General features: G+C 48.4%; 2 protein-coding genes across 5 annotated transcripts in view; one reads left to right on the forward strand and one right to left on the reverse strand.

Annotated features, from left to right (window-relative positions):
* Window positions 1-13,387, reverse strand: part of SSTR2 (somatostatin receptor 2) — a 29,388-nt gene extending 16,001 nt beyond the window's left edge. The window contains exon 1 of the mRNA XM_058676221.1: window positions 13,274-13,387. The gene's annotated coding sequence lies outside the window, so the exon portion shown is untranslated. The remainder of the gene's footprint in view (window positions 1-13,273) is intronic.
* Window positions 1-18,525, forward strand: part of SLC39A11 (solute carrier family 39 member 11) — a 378,198-nt gene that overhangs the window by 39,083 nt on the left and 320,590 nt on the right. The window lies entirely within an intron of this gene.

The raw sequence follows: 18,525 nt of genomic DNA on the forward strand, positions 1-18,525 counted from the left end.
TGATGCATTTCTTTAGTATGGCAAGTGGGAGGCAGCACTGCGGCCCTGATAGGCGCAGGCCGCTTCAATTACTCATCCTGGTTAATGTCTTCTAAAACGATATCAAATGAAATGCTGATAACAAATATATGCAGATCTTTCATGCAAACGGTGGAAGGATTTGTTTGATGAGTGAGATTTTTTTTTTTATTTTAGAATCTAATTTTGCTTCTGTTTGTACACGGCTAAGAAGTCAAATAGAAGGATTAGGCAGCTAATGAAATCCAGAGGGCTCTGGCTCCGTCCTTCTCCATTTCTGATGCACATGAACGCCTTCAGTTTTTCCCTCCGAGCTCTTCTGTTGCTTACGTGAGCTTTGTGTTGCGTGGAGGTCACACTCACACTTGTAGTTTGTAGTGTTGCCTGTCTTACATGCTGTTGACGTTACACAATGGAAAGAGCCCAGCTCACCCCTTGGAGGCTGAAATCCCGACTCCCTGCCTTGCCAGTGTAGTCATCCTTTTTTTTTTTTTTTTTTTGCCAAGTCATTGGTTGATGTTGATCATTGTTATAACCACGGAAATGTGACTGGAAGCTGAGCCGAGCACTGTTCTCTGCGGCCTCTCCTTTCTTGTTAGGGCCTTTTGTTTCCCCTGCAGCTAACGATTACCTCTGTAAAGAAATTGTTTTTCCCTCTGTGAATGCGCTTGGTTTTGTATGCACTTGCCAATGATTCACCCTCGAATTCTGATAATGGAAAGTCTTGAACTTGATTCAGCTGTTCACTTCAGTTCTAGCTCTGTGGCCTCCTTCCAGGGACGCGTCATGCGGCTGTCCAGATTCCGCTGGGTGTCCTCTGTACGTGCGTGCCACTGCTGTGTCTCAGGACCCCTGGTGGCCGTCATCCGTGGCTCCCCTTGTCTCGCTGTCCACCGTGAATCTTCTTGCTCCTCTCTCTAGCCCTGTGTCTGGCTTGCTTCTCTCTCTTGGAGGAGCATCGCCGCAGGGATGAGAAAGGGGGTGGAGTAGCCAGCCTCCAGGGTCACCCCCACCAGGGCCCATCTCCCACACTGCTCTCTGTGACTCATGGGAGTCAGTGGAAGTGGTGGTGTGTCCCTTCATTAAAACATGTTTGCAATAATGAATTTGAAGGCTAGAGAGAAAGAGTGTGTGCATTTTTCCGTCTGCTGGTTCATTCCCCAAGTGCCCTCAACAGCAGGGGCTGTGCCAAGCGTCAGTCAGTGACCCAGAATGCAGTTCAAGCCTTCCAGCTGGGTGAGAGGGGCTGCCTCTCCAGGGTGCCCATTAACAGAAAGCTGGGCTCAGAAGTGGAGCTGGGATTTGAATCCAGGTATTCAGTTAAGGGTCCTGGTGTCCCAAGCAATATTTTTTTTCCAAGATCTATTTTTTAAAAAGACTTTTTAATTTTTTTATTGGCAAATCAGATATACAGAAAGGAGGAGAGACAGAGAGGAAGATCTTCCGTCTGATGGTTCACTCCCCAAGCAGCCACAACAGCTGGAGCTGAGCCAATCCGAAGCCAGGAGCCAGGAGCTTCTTCTGGGTCTCCCACGCAGGTGCAGGGTTCCAAGGCTTTGGGCCGTCCTCGACTGCTTTCCCAGGCCACAAGCAGGGAGCTGGATAGGAAGTGGATATGCACTGGCACCCATATGGGCTCCCGGTGCATATAAGGGGAAGATTTAGCTGCTAGGTTATCGCGTCAGGCCCACGTTCCTCTTTCTTCTGTTCTTTTGTGTGTCTTCAGGTTTTCTGCAAATGTAGGTGGGTTATCTAGATGAATTGCAATTTAAAAAAATTCTCTATACCTACAACGTCAGGAGACACTTAAATAGAAGAATGATGGACTTGCGACTGTCGTTGAAGAACTAAGCTATTGTTACAATCTAGGTGAAATCAGTGGTGGTGGTTGGGGAAGGATGGGAGGGGAAATCCTCGGGTCTGAGGAACTGTATTGTGAAAAATAATTTTTAAGAAGAGTAAAAAAGACTTAACAATAAGAACAAATATTTGTTTATTTGAAAGACAGAAGGACAGAGAGGGCTCTTCCGTTTACTGGTTCACGCCCCAGATGGCTGCAGTGATTGGGGCTGGGCTCAGTTGAAGCCAGGAGCCTGCAACTCCGTCTGGATCTTCTCCATGGGCACCTGGCGGGGGCACAGGCACTTGGGTCATCTTCTCACAGCATTGTTAGAGAGCTGGACCAGAAGCAGAGCAGCAGGAACTCGAACTGGACTCATATGGGATGCCAGCATGGTAGGAAGTGACTTAACTTGCTGCTCCCCAACACCAGTCTCAAATTTAAGAGTGAAATTCTTGGGCCTGGCATGATAGCATAGCAGCTGAAGTCCTTGTCTTGCGTGTGCTGGGATCTCATATGGGCTCCGGTTCTAATCCCAGTGGCCCAGGTTCCCATCCAGCTCCCTGCTTGTGGCAGGGAAAGCAGTCGAAGATGGCCCAAAGCCTTGGGACCCTGTACCTACATGGGAGACCCAGAAAAGGTTCCTGGCTCCTGGCTTTGGATTGGCTAAGCTCCAGCCATTGCGTACGCTCACTTGGGGAGTGAACCATCAGACGGAAGAACTTGCTCTCTGTCTCTCCTCCTCTCTCTATATCTGACTTTCCAATAAAAATAGGTAAATCTTAAAAAAAAAAAGTGACGCTCTAGGGGCAGATGTGATAGCATAGCAGGCTAATCCTTGCCTGTGCCACCAGCATCCCAAATGGATGCCAGTGCTTGTCCCAGCTGTTGCACTTCCAATCCACCTCTTCCTAATGGCCTATGAAAGCAGCAGAGGATGGACCAAGTCCCTAGGCCCCCGCATTCCATGTAAGAGAGCCGGAAGAAGCTTCTGGTTCCTGGGCTCAGAACAGCTCAGCTCCTGCCTTTGCAGTCATTTAAGGAGTGAAACAGTGGATAGAAGATCTCTCCCTTTTTTTCTGTAACTCTTTGAATTCATTTAAATGTTTGAGAAAATGAAAGAGTGGGATCCTGAAGTGCCCCTGGGTGCTGCTTTTATGCAGATGTGGCATTAAGGGGTGGCGTCACTGTGGGGTTGTTGCATGGAGAGGCTGAGGAGCCTCTCTCTCTCTCTCAGTGGTTGTCATTGCCCTGCCCACATCCCCAGAATCCCCTGCACGGGCCCTGATTTTTGTAGCCTGGCTACCAGTGCTGCTCTGAGAGCCGCGCAGAAGACGGTATAGAATAAGGACGAGGAACATCTGCTCCGTGGACCATAGAGGCCATTGGAATTATCTGGTCCGGCCATGCCATGACAGCTGGAGGCAGGGCTGGAGATTCGATAAATGCATAGCAGGCTAATGTTCAAGTTGATGATTGGATATGGCCCATGAATGTTATTATCTAAGTGGCCCTGGGCAGAACGTTTCCCTACTCTGATAAGGTTTCTCTGGACTGCAGGTAGATGCTCATCCAAGTTCCCTGTTGGGAGTATCCTGTCGCACATCACACCTCTTGTGGACCAGATGTCTCCAAGTCCAGAGTCTTTCAATTTTTTTTCCAGTTCTATTTTCAATGTTGTTCACATAGCCAAGAGGGATAAGTGACCACATGAACCTCCCACCAGGGTCGGGAGGGTCAGGCATGGAGGAAGGTGAGTGGGACACATGCCTCAGGTATCCTTTATTTTTTTCTCCTGTGTCCACTGGGGAGGAAGGAGAGAGCTACTCTCCACTACCAAACCACACCAGCATCTGGGGTAGGGATGGTCTCTTGATGACGACGCCCCAGAGACCCTGATGTAGGAAAGAATGTTCCAAGCTCTACAGCCCTGAGACATCGTGTTGATTTCACTGCTCCAGGGTTGAGAAAAATCTTTCCAAGGTCTACGGATTGACAAAGTCCACCTTAGTGCATCATCAGGCCCAGAAACAATGCTGCTAGCTTGGCTGTTCTGCTTTCCATCCTTTCATGAGGCAGGTGATGTCCGCAGTTGGCCTAGGTGAACTAGCTGTCATATCCCCTGTGTGCATCTGGACATGCTGTCCACTGCATCAGCAGCTGAGGAGGCCCAGTCCTCCTTAAGTGGCACTCCAAGGCTGGATCAGGCATCCTATGATTTTCTTTTTTTTTTTTAAAGATTTATTCATTTTATTACAGCCAGATATACACAGAGGAGGAGAGACAGAGAGAAAGATCTTCCGTCCGATGATTCACTCCCCAAGTGAGCCGCAACGGGCCGATGCTGTGCCGATCCGATGCCGGGAACCAGGAACCTCTTCTGGGTCTCCCACGCGGGTGCAGGGTCCCAATGCATTGGGCCTCAACTGCTTTCCCAGGCCACAAGCAGGGAGCTGGATGGGAAGTGGAGCTGCCGGGATTAGAACCGGTGTCCATATGGGATCCCGGGGCTTTCAAGGCGAGGACTTGAGCCGCTAGGCCACACCGCCGGGCCCCTATGATTTTCTCTGTGGCCAGGATCTGAGTCCCCCAAGAAACCTTGCCTGAGGTGATCTCAGACTTGACTCTTGTTGTGTGCCAGCTAGTTCAGGGTCAGGTTTGGTCTGTCAGCTGCACCAACCAATGCACATACCAGTGGAGCCAGCTTGGTCAATTTCACCTCAGCTCTCATGTGAACAAATGGGCGCTGCAGCCCAGCCCAGCCCAGCCCGGCCCAGCCCAGCCCAGCCACAGAGCTAGTCCTCATGTATACCAGCGGGTACTGTGGTCCAGTTGTGGGAGCCCCCAATAATCCCCACTAGGCCTGCTCACAGCCCTGGCTTTTACAACTTGTCAGCCTCTGATGTGGCCTAGCCTGGCTCAGCGCATATCCCATCTGGCTCTTGTGTTTACGCATGGATGCTCCAGTTTAGCTCAGCCTAATCCACTCCCAGACCTGACCCTCACGTATGCTGCTGATAGGTGGTGCCACTTCGTCCAATCTGGCCCACTCCCCACCCTGGTTCTTGTGCTCACTAGCGAGAGGTAAAGCCTAGAGTAGGGAGTGGTCACTGTTCCTCTGTCAGGCGTGTTCCCAACCCTGGATCTTGGGCCTGCCAGAGGCACTGTGGTCCAGCCTGATATGACTTGCACCCAGTCCAGGCACTTGCCAGCTGGTATACCCATTCTGGTTCTGGTGCATGTTAGTAGGTGTGGCAGCCTAGCTGAGCCTGACCCACCCCCTAGTCCCCATTCTCAAACTCACCAGTGGGAGCAGCAACCCAGCAAGGGAGTCCCTGAAGTTCTTCTGCTATCAGCCCTGGGTCTTGAGTGTGCCAGCAGGTGCTGCAGTCAGTCTGAGATGGCCCACCCCAGTCATGGCTCTCAAGAGCAGGTGCTACAGCATGGAGCAGCCCAGCCTGCCAATAGTCCCAGCTCTTGCTTGCAGCCTATCCCAGCCTGGCCTACACCTAGCCCTCATGTGAACTGATGGGTGTTGTGGGACAACCTGAACTGGCCTGCACCCTTTGCTGTTCTCACTCAAGCCAGTGTGTTCTATGGACTGATCCTGCCTGGCCCAACTTCAGACACAGTTCACACATGTGCCAAAGGGGGCTTCAGCCCAACTTTGTACGGTATGTTCCAGCCCTGGCTTTGACACTCACCAGTGGGAACTGTGCCTCACAAGGGAGCCCCCCAAATTTCCCTTACCAGGATTGCTCCTGACAATGGATCTCATATGTGCTAATGGGTGCCTCTGCTCAAACTGATGTGGCTGCCGCAAGTCCTTGGCACTCAATGGTGGGTAATGTAGCTTAGCCTGATTGTCCTACACCCATTCTGTCTCTCACCAATGGGTGTTATAGCCTAGCCCAGCCTGGCCCACCCACAGACCTGATACTTGTGTGATCCTGCAGGTGTCACAGCCTAGCCTGGACTGTCCCACCCCCTATTCTGGCTCTTTTTTTAAAAAATTTATTTTATTTTTTATTGGAAAGTCAGATATATAGAGAGGAGGAAAGACAGAGAGGAAGATCTTCCATCCGATGGTTCACTCCCCAAGTGGCCACAGTGGCTGGAGCTGAGCCAGTCTGAAGCCAGGAGCCAAGAGCATATTCCAGGTCTCCCATGCAGGTGCAGGATCCCAAGGCTTAGGGTCACCCTCAACTGATTTCCCTGCCACAAGCAGGGAGCTGGATAGGAAGCAGGGCCACCAGGATTAGAACCAGAGCCCATATGGGATCCTGAGTCGTACAAGGCCACTATGCTATCATGCTGGGCCCGTATTCTGGCTCTTGTGGGCACCAGCGGGTGCTGGAGCCCAGTCCAGTTTGTCCCCCCTGCCCCAGATACAGCCCACATATATGCCAATGGGTGCTGCAACCTTGCGCAACCTGTCTGCCCACAGCCCTGGTCCTCACATTCATCAGCGGGAGCTGCAGTTCATCAGGGGAGTCTCCAGAGTTCTACTAGGTCCATTCTCAGCCCAGGAGTGTCAGGCAGGTTCCCATCAGGTGAGCTCCTTGTTTCAGCTTGGCTTGGCCCATCACCACCCTTGTTCTCCGTGTAAAACGATGGATGTTGCAGTCCTACAGAGACAAACCTACAATTTCCCTGCGGAATCTGCCCCCAGATCTGGTTCTCTCATGTTCTGTTGGGTGCTGCAGTCCAGCCTGATGTGGCCCACTCCCTGCTCCAACACTCAGGGGTCGGAACTGTCGCCTCGCCCAGCCAGGCATGCCCCCAGCCCTAGCTTTTGTATGTGCCAGTGGCTGGTAGGTGATTCTGTTTACCCCAGTTGAGGTCTCCCACATGGGTGGTGCCTTTACCTGTCCCAGACATGCCCTCCAACTTCCTCCTCTAAACCACTCCGTCTCAATCCCTTACCTACTTGCAAGTGCAGTGGCCCAGTTCATGGAAGACCCCAGAAATCATTCCTTCCCTGTCAAACATTCCTTCAGCTACTCTCACTTCAATATGTCCCTAGAACCTGTCCCAGGGCAGTCTGCAGCCCTCCCGCCCCAGCCGGGGACCAGAGTAGCATGTCCTGACCTGGAGTTCTCTGCCTTCCCCACTTATCTTAAAAAACAAAACAAACCAAACAAAAAATGCATCCCTGCTTCCAGACGAAAGATAGATTCCTAATGAAACTGTTGGACAAGTGTAGCCAATGGGATGCTGGACTGTCTGACTTTGTCTGTACCAGCAGTGTTGGGGTACATTAAAATAAGAGACTGATGGAATTGTAATTCCTTATGAAGGATTATGCTACTGTAGTAAAATGGGGAAAATCTTTCGGGGGTGGGAGTTTGGGGGGAAATCCCAGTCTGTATGAAATTGTAACACATAATTTAAAAATTCAAAAAATATATATATATATCTAAAAAAAACACAAGCAACTGCTGGCATATTGTTACAGTTCACACACATTTGGCATTAACTAGGCCCAGAATGCCTTGCAGCTAATAGCTGCTTTTCTCCCAGCAGTGTAATACTTGGCTAGATACAAAGCAACCTAGGCAGTTACCTACAGCTGGGACAGAATCTGATTTTCAACCAGCCATTTTTTCAGCCTGACACTTTTTGTTTTAAGCTGGGATAGGGAACAGGGGCTGCTGCAGGAAAACCACAAAGGTGTGGTTTTCAAGGCTCCAACCAGCCCACTGTTTGCAGCCCTTCCGGGAGTTGCCAGGGCACGGCATGTTTGTGGTTCTGCAGCTTGAGTGGGCTTTAGCCCTGCAAACTCAGGCTCCATTTTCTCTGTCCTACAAAGTCAGCTACATCCCTGGATGTTTTCTAAGCTCCAACATTTTGTTGGTATTTTCTTGCTTGTTGTCATTTCTCCTGACATTTTCTTGCACCTTAGTAAGTTTCTTAAAAAAACATTTCTTTACTATAATCGTGGAGGGGTTTGGATAAGTGTTTAATCTGCCAGATTTTTCCAGAACTCCTAACAGGTAGTCTGTACGGGACTTTGTTTATTTTACTATGTTGGCATGTTTATTGTTTGTTTAGTTTTTTAAAACAGATGTGTTTCATTGTTGTTTAAAAGGAAAAATTACAGAGAAGGAGAGACAGGGAAATCTTCCATCTGCTGGCTCACTCTCCAAATGGCTACAATGGCTGGAGCTAAGCCAATCTGAAGGCAGAAGTCAGGAACTTCTTCCAGGTCTTCCATGTGGTGTGCAGGGTCCCAAAGTTTTGGGCCATCTTCCACTGCTCTCCTAGGCCATAAGCAAGGAACTGGAGCAGCAGGGACACGAACTGGTGCCCATATGGAATGTTGCCACATGCAGACAGAGGATTAGCCAGTTGAGCCATCACACTGACCGCTCTCATCTTCTCGGTTCTCACTCCTGGATGAGTACCAGAGGCATCTTGTGAAGGCTCCCTGCTCCCACCCACCTTCTAGGCAGGTAAGATCCCTGACCCCAAGTTTTTATTGTGCATCTTGTCTGTCTGCGCTGCTGGGCAGCAAGCAATGCATGGCTAACGAAGCTCCAAGGGAGCTCGGGAACAGAGATTTCCTGGAGGAGTGGATTAGCCCATTTCAGATTGCTGTAACAAAACATCTGGGGCTGGAGGCTTGGTACAGAAAAGAGGCTTGTTTAGCTCACAATTTTGGAGCTCCATGCATCTACCCAGCCCTGGAAGGGCCTTCTGGCCACATCACAGCATGACCAATGGCATCATAGGCCAAGCACTTGGGAAGGGAGAGAGAAGTCATGTGGTGAGACAGGAAGCAAGAAGGAGAGTTGGGTTTGCTTTATAACAGTCCATTCTCTGACATGTAATCTACTCTGTGGGATGGCATCGATCCCTCCTGCAGCAGGCCCCCTCCCACACCTAACAACCTTCCAGCAGGTCCCCCTTCTTAAAGGTCCCAATACTGCAACACCATCACACTGGAGTTCAGGCCTCCAGCATATGATGCTTTGGGGGGTCACACTCCCATGTCCTGATGAGGAGGAATGTCCACTGGGCAGAAGTGGGCAGGTGCCATGTGCCCACTTGCTGAGGGCTGAGAAGTCGGAGGTGCTCTCGGCTTGCCTGCTGGAGAAGCGCCTGAGGAAGCTAACAGCTGGAGGCCTTTGGCCTGTTGAACTTGAAACTGAGCAGGTGGTTGTTTCTTGCAGAGCTCAGAAGTACAGTTCCATGGCTGCCCTGCAAACAGAGCTGTTGGGAGAGGTGGTGTAGTCCACTGAGATGGGATGAAAGGAGATGGAGGTGAATGTTGGTGTGGAAAAGTTTGTAGATAGGTGACAAATGTGCAGGGACTCCATTCATGTTCTTTGTTTTCCACTAAAAAAGTGAAGATAAAATCCACATGCAGTAAAATACACCCATTGAATTTTACAGGGCTATGTTTGGGTCAATACACACAAGCCATGTTACTACCACTGGAGTTAAGAAATCAGAGGCCTGCTCCACTTCCCCTGGGACCCTTTGTCAGCATCACTGTCCTCTAGCCCTAGCCGCTGGCACCCAGTGGTGAATCCCCCATCTCCAAGGGGAATGTCATACATACAGTGAGGAGCCATTGGCATTTGGCTTCTTTCACTTAGCTTGACGTGTTTAAAGTCCCCCCGTATTGTCGTTGCAGAGTGAAATTCCGCTGTGTGGATATACCTCATTCGTCTCCAGGTTTTGAATGAGGTTATGAATCAGCTTTCATGGATACATTTTTGTGTGGACCTAAGTTTTTCATTTTGGTTGGTTAAATACTTAGGAAGAGATTACGAGGTTATATAGTCCGTGTTGGCCTTCAGAAGCTGGCAAATTAATTACCAGAGTGGCTAATCCCCTTGGCATATCCATTGCAATGTGTAAGATTTCCAACAGTGCTTGATAATATCACTTTTCTTAGCCGTGGTAACAGATAAGTAGTGATAGCTCAATATAATTTTAGTTTGCATTTTCCAGTGACTGATCATGTGGAATATCTTTTCATGTATCTTCTTCAGTGAAATACGCTCTCATAGCTTTCCCCAACTTTTATTTGGCATGTTTCTGATTGTTGAGTTATTGAGTTTATTGTTGCTGAATTTTCTTGTTATTGGTTATTGAGAGTTTTTGTATATTCTGGATGCAAGCCCTTTATTACATATGTAATTTTCAAATAGTTTCATCTGTGTCTTCTCTTTTCGTTCTAATAATAGTATCTTGCAAAGAGTATAAGTTCTTCATCCAGTTAATCAGGTTTTTTTTTTTCTTTCATGGGTCATGCTTTTGGCAGATAAGAAATCCTTGACTTTTAAAAAGAGCGCAAGGAAGAAGAACAAAGCAAACCCTCCGCTAATTCGAGGCCAGACACATTTGCTCTGTTGTTTCCTTCTGATGGCTCATCGTTCTCCGTTTTAACTCTTTGATCTATTTGGAATTAATTTTTGTGTGGACTATGAAGCAGGCTCAAGCTTTTTCTTTTGTTGTTGCAGCTGAATGTTGTTTCAGCAGCATTTGTTACAAAGAATATTCTTTCTCTGTTGAATTACTTTTGTGCCTTTGATGTAAATCCATTGAATTTGTGTGTACATGTGTGGAAGGTGTATTATTGAATTCTTCATTCTCTTCAGATTTTTGTGCCTTATCTTTTTGCTTGCTGTCTGTGTGTCCTGGAATGTCAGTGTGCACAAGGATATCCTGGGAATTTGGACCAAGCCTCATGTTTGTAATTTCAGTGCATGAGGAGGGCCTAGGAATCTGCATTTAAACAGGATTCTCAGGGCATTTCTCCAAGGTCAGTCCAGTTCCTGCGGTACAGCAGGCAGTGAGCACATGACTAAGTGAGTTCTACTTCTGTCAGCCCCTGCTAGTTGGTGGAATCCAGTAGATCACCACATCCCATTCCTTTCCTTCACAGTCTTGCCTCCTGTTTTTGGCATAGGTTACCCTAACAGACGGCTGTAGACCAGGCAGCTTACAGGACATTTATTTCTGAAGTTTCCGGAGCTTGGAAAGTCCAGGATCCGGAGTCTGGTGAGGGTCCACTGCTGGTTTGCTGATATGTACTTTCTTGGTGTGTTTTCACATGGTGCAGAGGGGGTGTGTGAGCCTCTCTCGTGTGTCTCATCCCATTCATGAGGGCTCCATCCTTCCAAAGGCCCTGCCTCCTAACACCGTCACGTTAAGGATAAGGATCTTAGCATGTGGACTGGGCTCTGTGTGTGTGTGTCTACATTCAGTCAATAGGAACGACTGGGGTAGAGAGCGTGGCTTTGGGCAGTTCTGCTCTGGAGAGGTTAGGATTGCTGGAGGAAACCAGTCCTGGATCTTGCCATTCATAGTTTTGGAAAAGATTTTTGTTGTTGTTGATTTTTAAATTTTGTTGCAAAGCCAGATTTACAGTGAAGAGAAGAGGCAAAGGTCTTCCACCCGCTGGTTCACTCACCAAGTGCAGCAATGGCCAGAGTTGAGCTTCTTCCGGGTCTCCCACACAGGGGCAGGGTCGCAAGGCTTTGGGCCGTCCTCTACTGCTTTCCCAGGTCACAAGCAGGGAGCTGGATGGGAAGTGGAGTAGCCAGGACATGAACTGGCACCTATATGGGATCCCAGTGCTTACAGGGTGGAAGATCAGCCAGTTGGGCCGTCATGTTAGGCCCAGGAAAAGATCTTACCTGTTCTACCTTCCAACCCCCTTCCCATCCCATTCTCTTCCCTGCTGACCATACTCTTAGTAACATCTCTCCCTTAATTTCCTTTCTCAAGATTTATGCATTTTAGTTGGAAGTCAGTGATATGGTGGGGAGAGGGGGAGAGTGGGATTGATGTCCATCTGGTTCAGTCCTTAAATGCTCACAACAGCCAGGTCTGATCCAGGACAAAGCCTTAGAACCAGGAACTCCATCCGAATCTCTCATAGGGGGGACAAGAACCTGAGTCTGTGGGCTGTCACCTGCTGCTTCCCTGATGCCTGAGCAGGAAGTTGGCTTGGAAGTACGGAGTAGCAGGGACTTGAACCTGTCACTCTGTCAGGTGCCATGGTGCCTGGCCCACATGATCTTGGGTAGTGCTCCATTCTCCTCTTCCTTATCCTCTTCCAAACTAGGAACTATGGCAAGTGATCTTCTATTTGGATATTAACTTTTTGAAATTTTGACATAGTTTAGGAAAGAGATCAAAAACCTCAAGTTCCCACTGCTAACTGAAAATCAACTTGGAGAGGGGACTGATTCCTCTCTCATCCCTTCCTCTGCTGGCAGCCATGTCCTGGAGCCCATCCTCCCTCTGTCACTTGGTCACTGTCACTGAAGGCGGTGACCGAGTTAGGCTTTCTTCCATGCCACGCAGGCAAACAGGGGCCATTCTTGCAGCCATGATGGTGTGACCCAGGGGCGCAGCAGGTGACAACAATGACTCTTCTGTCTGATGTGTGGCAAGAAGCTGGGAGGTTGGGTAGATGCCCCAGGAGGGCAGGCAGAATCGCTGGCTTCCCTGATTTCCCCATGTGGCAGGCAGAGCCCAGTTCTCAGGGTGCACTGGGGTTTGCGCACGTCACAGCCATCACTGACAGGAGCTCTCAGGGCCCTTAGCCCTGATGCACAGAGGTTGTGTGAAGGAGGAGGGAATCTAAATATTTGCTAATGAGAACACTTTGAGTGTGCAATCCCTTTTCAGCCTCAAACACCCCAGGAAGCTGTCTTCTTGGGAGAAATGAGCTCCCCATTCCACTTCAGCTGGGTCAGTAACTTCTTTAACCTCTCTCCACTAATTTTTGCATAATTGGAAGGCACTTTGGCTCTTAAACCCAAGTTTTTTTTTCTAAATTTTTGTCCTCTAAGCTTTATTGTAAAAATTGCATCTATTTAAGGTATACCATGTGGTGTTCTGATATGTGCCTCCATTGTGGAATGATGACCAGAATCAAGACCATTCACAGTTCATCTCAGTTACCACTTTTCCCCTATGTATACAGTGAGAACCGGGTTGTCTCCTCTGTCTGAAATCTACGCTGCTTTTCCATGTTGTCTTTCATTTTCCCCTGGTCTCTGTGAAGGAGCCCAGGAAGAGAGAGGGCAGGGCATCCGTGACCTGCACCCAGAACGTGTTTTCTGCAGGCCCACGGGAGGGCCCCAGGGCTGTCTGGATGCCCCTGAATTAGAGGGAAAGCAGGACAAACCTGGCCCCCTTGCCCCCAGGAGCCTGGCTGTCTGGAGGAGACCCAAGAAGAGGAGCGTGTGCATTGTGGGGAGGTGGGGAACGTGTCGGTGATGTCACATCAACCTCATTTTCCTGACCAGCTGTTACCAGAAAGAGTGGAGGGGAGAGAGTGGTGCAGACATCCACACCGCCCGTAGTTCTTCTTTTGCAGAGCACAGTGGTCCTCACAGGCTGCACGTGGCGGGCAGGAGCCTTCCCACTCAACCAGGCCGGGCTCACCTGCTGGGCTCCAAGGTTTGCACTCTGTGATGGTTGATGTGCTTGTCCCACTGCCACCTGTGTGCACTATCAGGTCATCCCCTGCTGGCCCATCTGTGTAGGCTGCTGTTTGCATGTCCTAGGACTGGGCTGGTGTGCAACCAGCAGGTGACTGCAGGGTCCAAAGGGACCTCACAGATAGCGCCCTTGCCAGGCGACACCAGATGAGTTTCCTACACATCTGACCTCCTCTGTGAAGCTCCCTCTAAAACTCTGAGTCAATGAAATGCATCATTTTTGTAAAATGACCCATACAAGGCTAAGGTCTGAAATAACAGCTTAACTTAACCCTGCGAAGGGAGGGTCAGTGCCATGGTCTAGTAGGCTGAACCTCTGCCTGCTGGCACTCACATGGCCACCCATTCTAACCCTGCCTGCTCCACTTCTGACCCAGCTCTCTGCTTACAGCCTGGGCAAACAGTGGTAGATGGCCCAAGTCCTTGGACTTCTCCACTTATGTGGGAGACCCAGACACAGCTCCTGGCTCCTGGTCAGCTCAGCTCTGGCTATTGCTGCCATTTGGGGAATGAACCAACAGATGGAGGATATTTCTCTCTCTCTCTCTCTCTCTCTCTCTCTTTCTGTCTCTCCTTCTCTCTGTAACTCTTTCAAATAAAAATAAAATATACAGTTTTTAAAAAAGCAGATGGGGAAACTGAGGGAAGTCAGGTCAAGGGATTAACCTGAAAAGTCCTGTGGGTTTCAGCTCAGGCCGTTTAAGCATGGCGTCAACACAAGGCCACAGCCCAAGTGCAAATGGTTGGTGAGACTATGGACACATTAATATTCATCTCATCTACACTGGATGATTTGTACCCACATACATGGCTCTTTACAATAGGAAAAAAATGCACAGCATTGGTGAAAATAGGGAGAGAATAAAGATAGAAGAATCTGATTTTTTTGGTGGTGTAAGGAACTTAGGCATATTCCAGCCTTTTTTTTCCAGTTACTCCTGCTTTGCTGCTTGGACTATGCTTTATCAATTTTTAAAATTTGCAGAGTTGCTATCATAGCCAAGCCAGTATTTATGTTTTATGCTTGGTGTACATACTAATTTGTAACCTACTGTGATTTGCGGTCACAAATCAGTGGACATTAAGGTTGTTTTGGTGTTCTGTATCTGGAATGGGAAGTAAGAGATGGCAGACATACCAGAAAGTAAAAATCACAAAGTAGAAAAAAAAAGTGAGTTGTAGCCAAAACAAGGTGTTAAGAAGTCATTTCAGGTGTCAGTCAATCCCTGGGAAACAATGGGGGCAGTAATTGGCATGAGCTGGTCACTCTACCAAAATGGCATCCAAGCAAAATGCATGGGGCGGGTGGCACTGGCCTGTGTCTGGGGATCCTGTGTGTGTCCCATATACTTCCCTTGGAGGTTCACCCACCCTATGGGACCCAGCCCTCTTGGTCAACAATCAGGCTTTGGATTCCCCAGCCTGTTTTGCAGCTGGGGCGTGAATGCCCTGAGCTGGGGACTGCTGGGCACATGTACCTGTGCCTGAGGTTGGATGACTTGGCGTGAGAAACGGGTGTCAGGAAGAAGCCAGGGTGAAGCCTTGTGAACGGGAGCAGGGGGACAATGGTGGGCAGCTTCTAGAGGTGCGTGGCAATGGTTTATTGCCTCCAGGGCCTGGGTGCTGTGGTGGAGCCTGGAGCAGGGGCAACTTGTGTGTTATACAACCTCTGTTCCCAGGGCAGTCATGGGATTGTAGCTGACTGTTTACCCTTGTGTCTAATTGCTCTGTCCCTTCCAAGGATTCTACATGCCACTCAATCGCTGTCTGATAAATTTTATTTACATTTCAATCAGTCAGAGAGAGTTTTTAGCAAATCAAAAATTCAGATGCATGCTTCCCTGCTTTCATGTATTTCCATATATGAGTTATGTATACCTTTAATCCAACCATGTCTTTATACAATAAAACAACAGTAGGCTCAGCAAATGGATTCAGGATTAGGAGAGGTTTTTGGTTTTTTTTTTTCAGAGGTTCAAGCTCTCAAAAATAATACCAGATATCTGTATGATTAATAATACAAGATATTTGCATGAGTGATTTTAAGCTTAAATTATTATGGAAGTAATTTAAAAAGTATTGAAAAGTATTCTGGAAGGATTTTACTTCTTTTTGCTAATAAATTGGGTCAAAAATTGAAATTTCCAAAGATCATGAAAGTTCAGAAGAAAACATTAGTTATAATGAATCTCATACTCAGCCATTTCCCAGATGCCAGGGGCCGTTGAATTTACATAATAGCAGGAATTTGGTGATGAAGCCCTTAGATTTTCCATGTGGCCGCAGTGCTAGCCCATTAGTCCGAGAGTATGTTATCAATAACTTCTAGGTTAGCCTTGAAACACAATAAAGTCTCAGTGTTTCTGGGGACATCTGAAAGATGGCATTCATTGCCAGCCTTCCTCTCCTTCCTTGAAGTGTCACACCACTGGCAGGTCCTTAGGGAAGGCTTTGTGAGTTTCATAAAGGAATGCATGGAGGCATTTAGATATGCAACAGGCGTCTTTCCCTCCCTCCCTCCCTCCCTTCCTTTCTTCCTTTCCTCCTTCCTGATATATATATATGTATTTTTTATTGGAAAGGCTTCTAAGTTTGCTGCATAAAATACAGGACATCCAGCGTCTGAGTATTTGGTTCCTGCCTGTAATAAAATATTGTGATTTGACATTGAAATTTAACTAGCTGTTGTACTTTTGAAAGTTTGCTAAATCTAGCAACTCTATACCATTCCCCCATCTGTAAGATGGGGAGACCATCAACCATATGTCAGAAATTGTAGTCGGGCTCAGCGTGGTGGCCTAGCAGTTAAAGTCCTTGCCTTTCATGCACCAGGATCCCATATGGATGTCGGTTCTAATCCCAGCAGCCCCACTTCCCATCCAGCTCCCTGCCTGTGGCCTGGGAAAGTGGTGGAGGATGGACCAGTGCTTTGGGACCCTGCACCTGGAGACCTGGAAGAGACTCCTGGCTCCTGGCTTCAGATTGGCACAGATCCAGCCATTGCAGCCACTTGGGGAGTGGATCAGCAGATGGAAGATCTTCCTCTCTGTCTCTCCTCCTCTCTGTATATCTGACTTTCCAATAAAAAAAAATCTTAAAAAAAATTGTAGTCAGTAAATAAATAATCAGTTACTCCCTGAGAGCTTGCTATGTGCTAGGACCCGTTCTAGGAGTCAGAACAGAATTACACTATGTATTGTTTGAGGACTTAATGGAAAAGGTTGGGACTCAGGTGATAGCAGAACAGGTGACATGCTTGCTCATCTTACATAGCTTAGGGTGCGGAAAGGCTGCGGTTGCGAGCAGGGCAGCTCTGGCCCCTGCGATGGAGTAGCTGGATGCTGACCATCTTGAGTGGCCACTGGACATGTCCTGCTTACCTTCAGTCCAACCCGCGTGCTCACCTCTCCAGAAAGCCTCAGAAACCACTCTGGCTGGAGGCTAGACAGGTGATCCTACACATACAGCGGTCTGAAAGCAATACACACTCACTAGGAAGCATGCTTTGGGTTTTGATCTTTCCCCCCCACCCCGGGGCCTGCAAGGCATATGGGCTAATCCTGGCTGGAGAAGCTGGGCCTTGGCAGCAGCCACAGCGCCCACAGGGCAGCACCTGACTCCACCAGATCTCATGCTGCTCAAATGGGGTGCTCGGTGCAGTCGGTGTAGTAAGCACATTAGATCTGAGGTCTTTTCAACTCTCTATGGGCTTCGAGCATGTAACCCCATGGTATGTTGAAGAGTATCACTGTTTCTATACTTCCCTTCCGGCCATTAAGAAGAAAAGGTGGTTACTTATACCTTCCCCTGTTCTTTAGAACTTTAAGGTGACTTAGCTGGCGCTTTCTTGTTGGCAGCTTTGGAATGCCACTTGAATTTGTTTCTCTTCGAGATTGATCTGTCTATCTGAAAGAGTGAGAGAGAGAGAGAGGGAGAGATCTGTGTGCTAGTTACCCCTCAAAGTTAGCCAGACCAAAGCCAGGAGCCGGGAGCTCCATTTGGGTCTCCCACGTGTAGCAGGGAATCCCAGCACTTGGGTCATCTTCTGCTGTTTTCTCAGATGCATCAGCAGGGATCTGGATTGGAAGTGGAGCAGCCACGTGTGAGATGCCCGCGTTGCAGGTGGCTTTATTTGATACACCACAGCTCTGTCCCCTCTCATTTACTTTAAATCATTTCTAGATGATTTACACTATCATTTATTCTGCTTCATCTAGTTGGAGTCTTGGCAGAGGAATAAGAATCTGTCCACGTTTGATACGTTTGCAACTCTTCCAGTTCCCCAAGTATCTGGGCCCTTGTACCAGTGTGGGAGAGCTGGAAGAAGCTCCAGGCTCCTGGATTTGGCCTGGCCCAGCCCCGATCAATGTTGTAGTTTGGGATGTAAAAGCTCTCTCTCATTTTCTGTTTTTTCTTCTCTCTCCGTGAACCTTGACTTTCAAGAAAAAATAAATAAATGAATGAGAGGATGTGTGTCCACAGGTTATGTGTCAGCACTGTTCCCTTTTCTAAAGGACTTGAACATGCCCAGGTTTTGCTCTCTGTACCGGGTCCTGGAACCCATCACCTGTGAATACCAAGAAACAAGCACTAGTTTACCATTTTTTTTTCGGAGAGAATATCCACAATTTTTGTTGGCTCTTCAAAGTGGTCTCTAAGTGAAGGCCAGAGAGACCACTCGTTTCTTTGCCTTTCCCCAATGACCCAGCCTGTGGGCAGGGTAGCACAGCCATCCCTTAGATGGGCTTCCTTGGTCACCTCTGTCACCCCATCTTCGACTTGCAGGCTTGGGAGTGCCCTGGGCGAGTGGCAGCCTCACATGAGCCCCTGCCACACCCAGTGAAGCAGGTGACTCAGCAGGGGGACGTAGAGGGAGATGGAGCACTCACAGCGGGAAGAAACCAATGGGAGCAGGGACCGTGGACCCTTGGGCTAGGGAGTGAAGTGTGATGCTCTTTTTCTCTCCTTTGAGCCAGGACTGGCAAAGTTTTCCTATTAATGGCCAGAGAGTAAATATTACCAGCTTTGCAGGTCGTACAGGCTCTGTTGTAGCTCCCTCCTCTTCGTAGCAAAAAGCAGTTACAGACAATACCTAACCAATGACTACGGCTGCATTCTAATAAAACTTTATTTGTAAAAATATATGGTAACCATGGCTGTCATTTGCCAGCTGTTTCACCAGCATGACACCCAAGT

The sequence above is a fragment of the Ochotona princeps genome, chromosome 17 (assembly GCF_030435755.1).
Source record: "Ochotona princeps isolate mOchPri1 chromosome 17, mOchPri1.hap1, whole genome shotgun sequence".
Lineage (NCBI taxonomy): Eukaryota > Metazoa > Chordata > Mammalia > Lagomorpha > Ochotonidae > Ochotona > Ochotona princeps.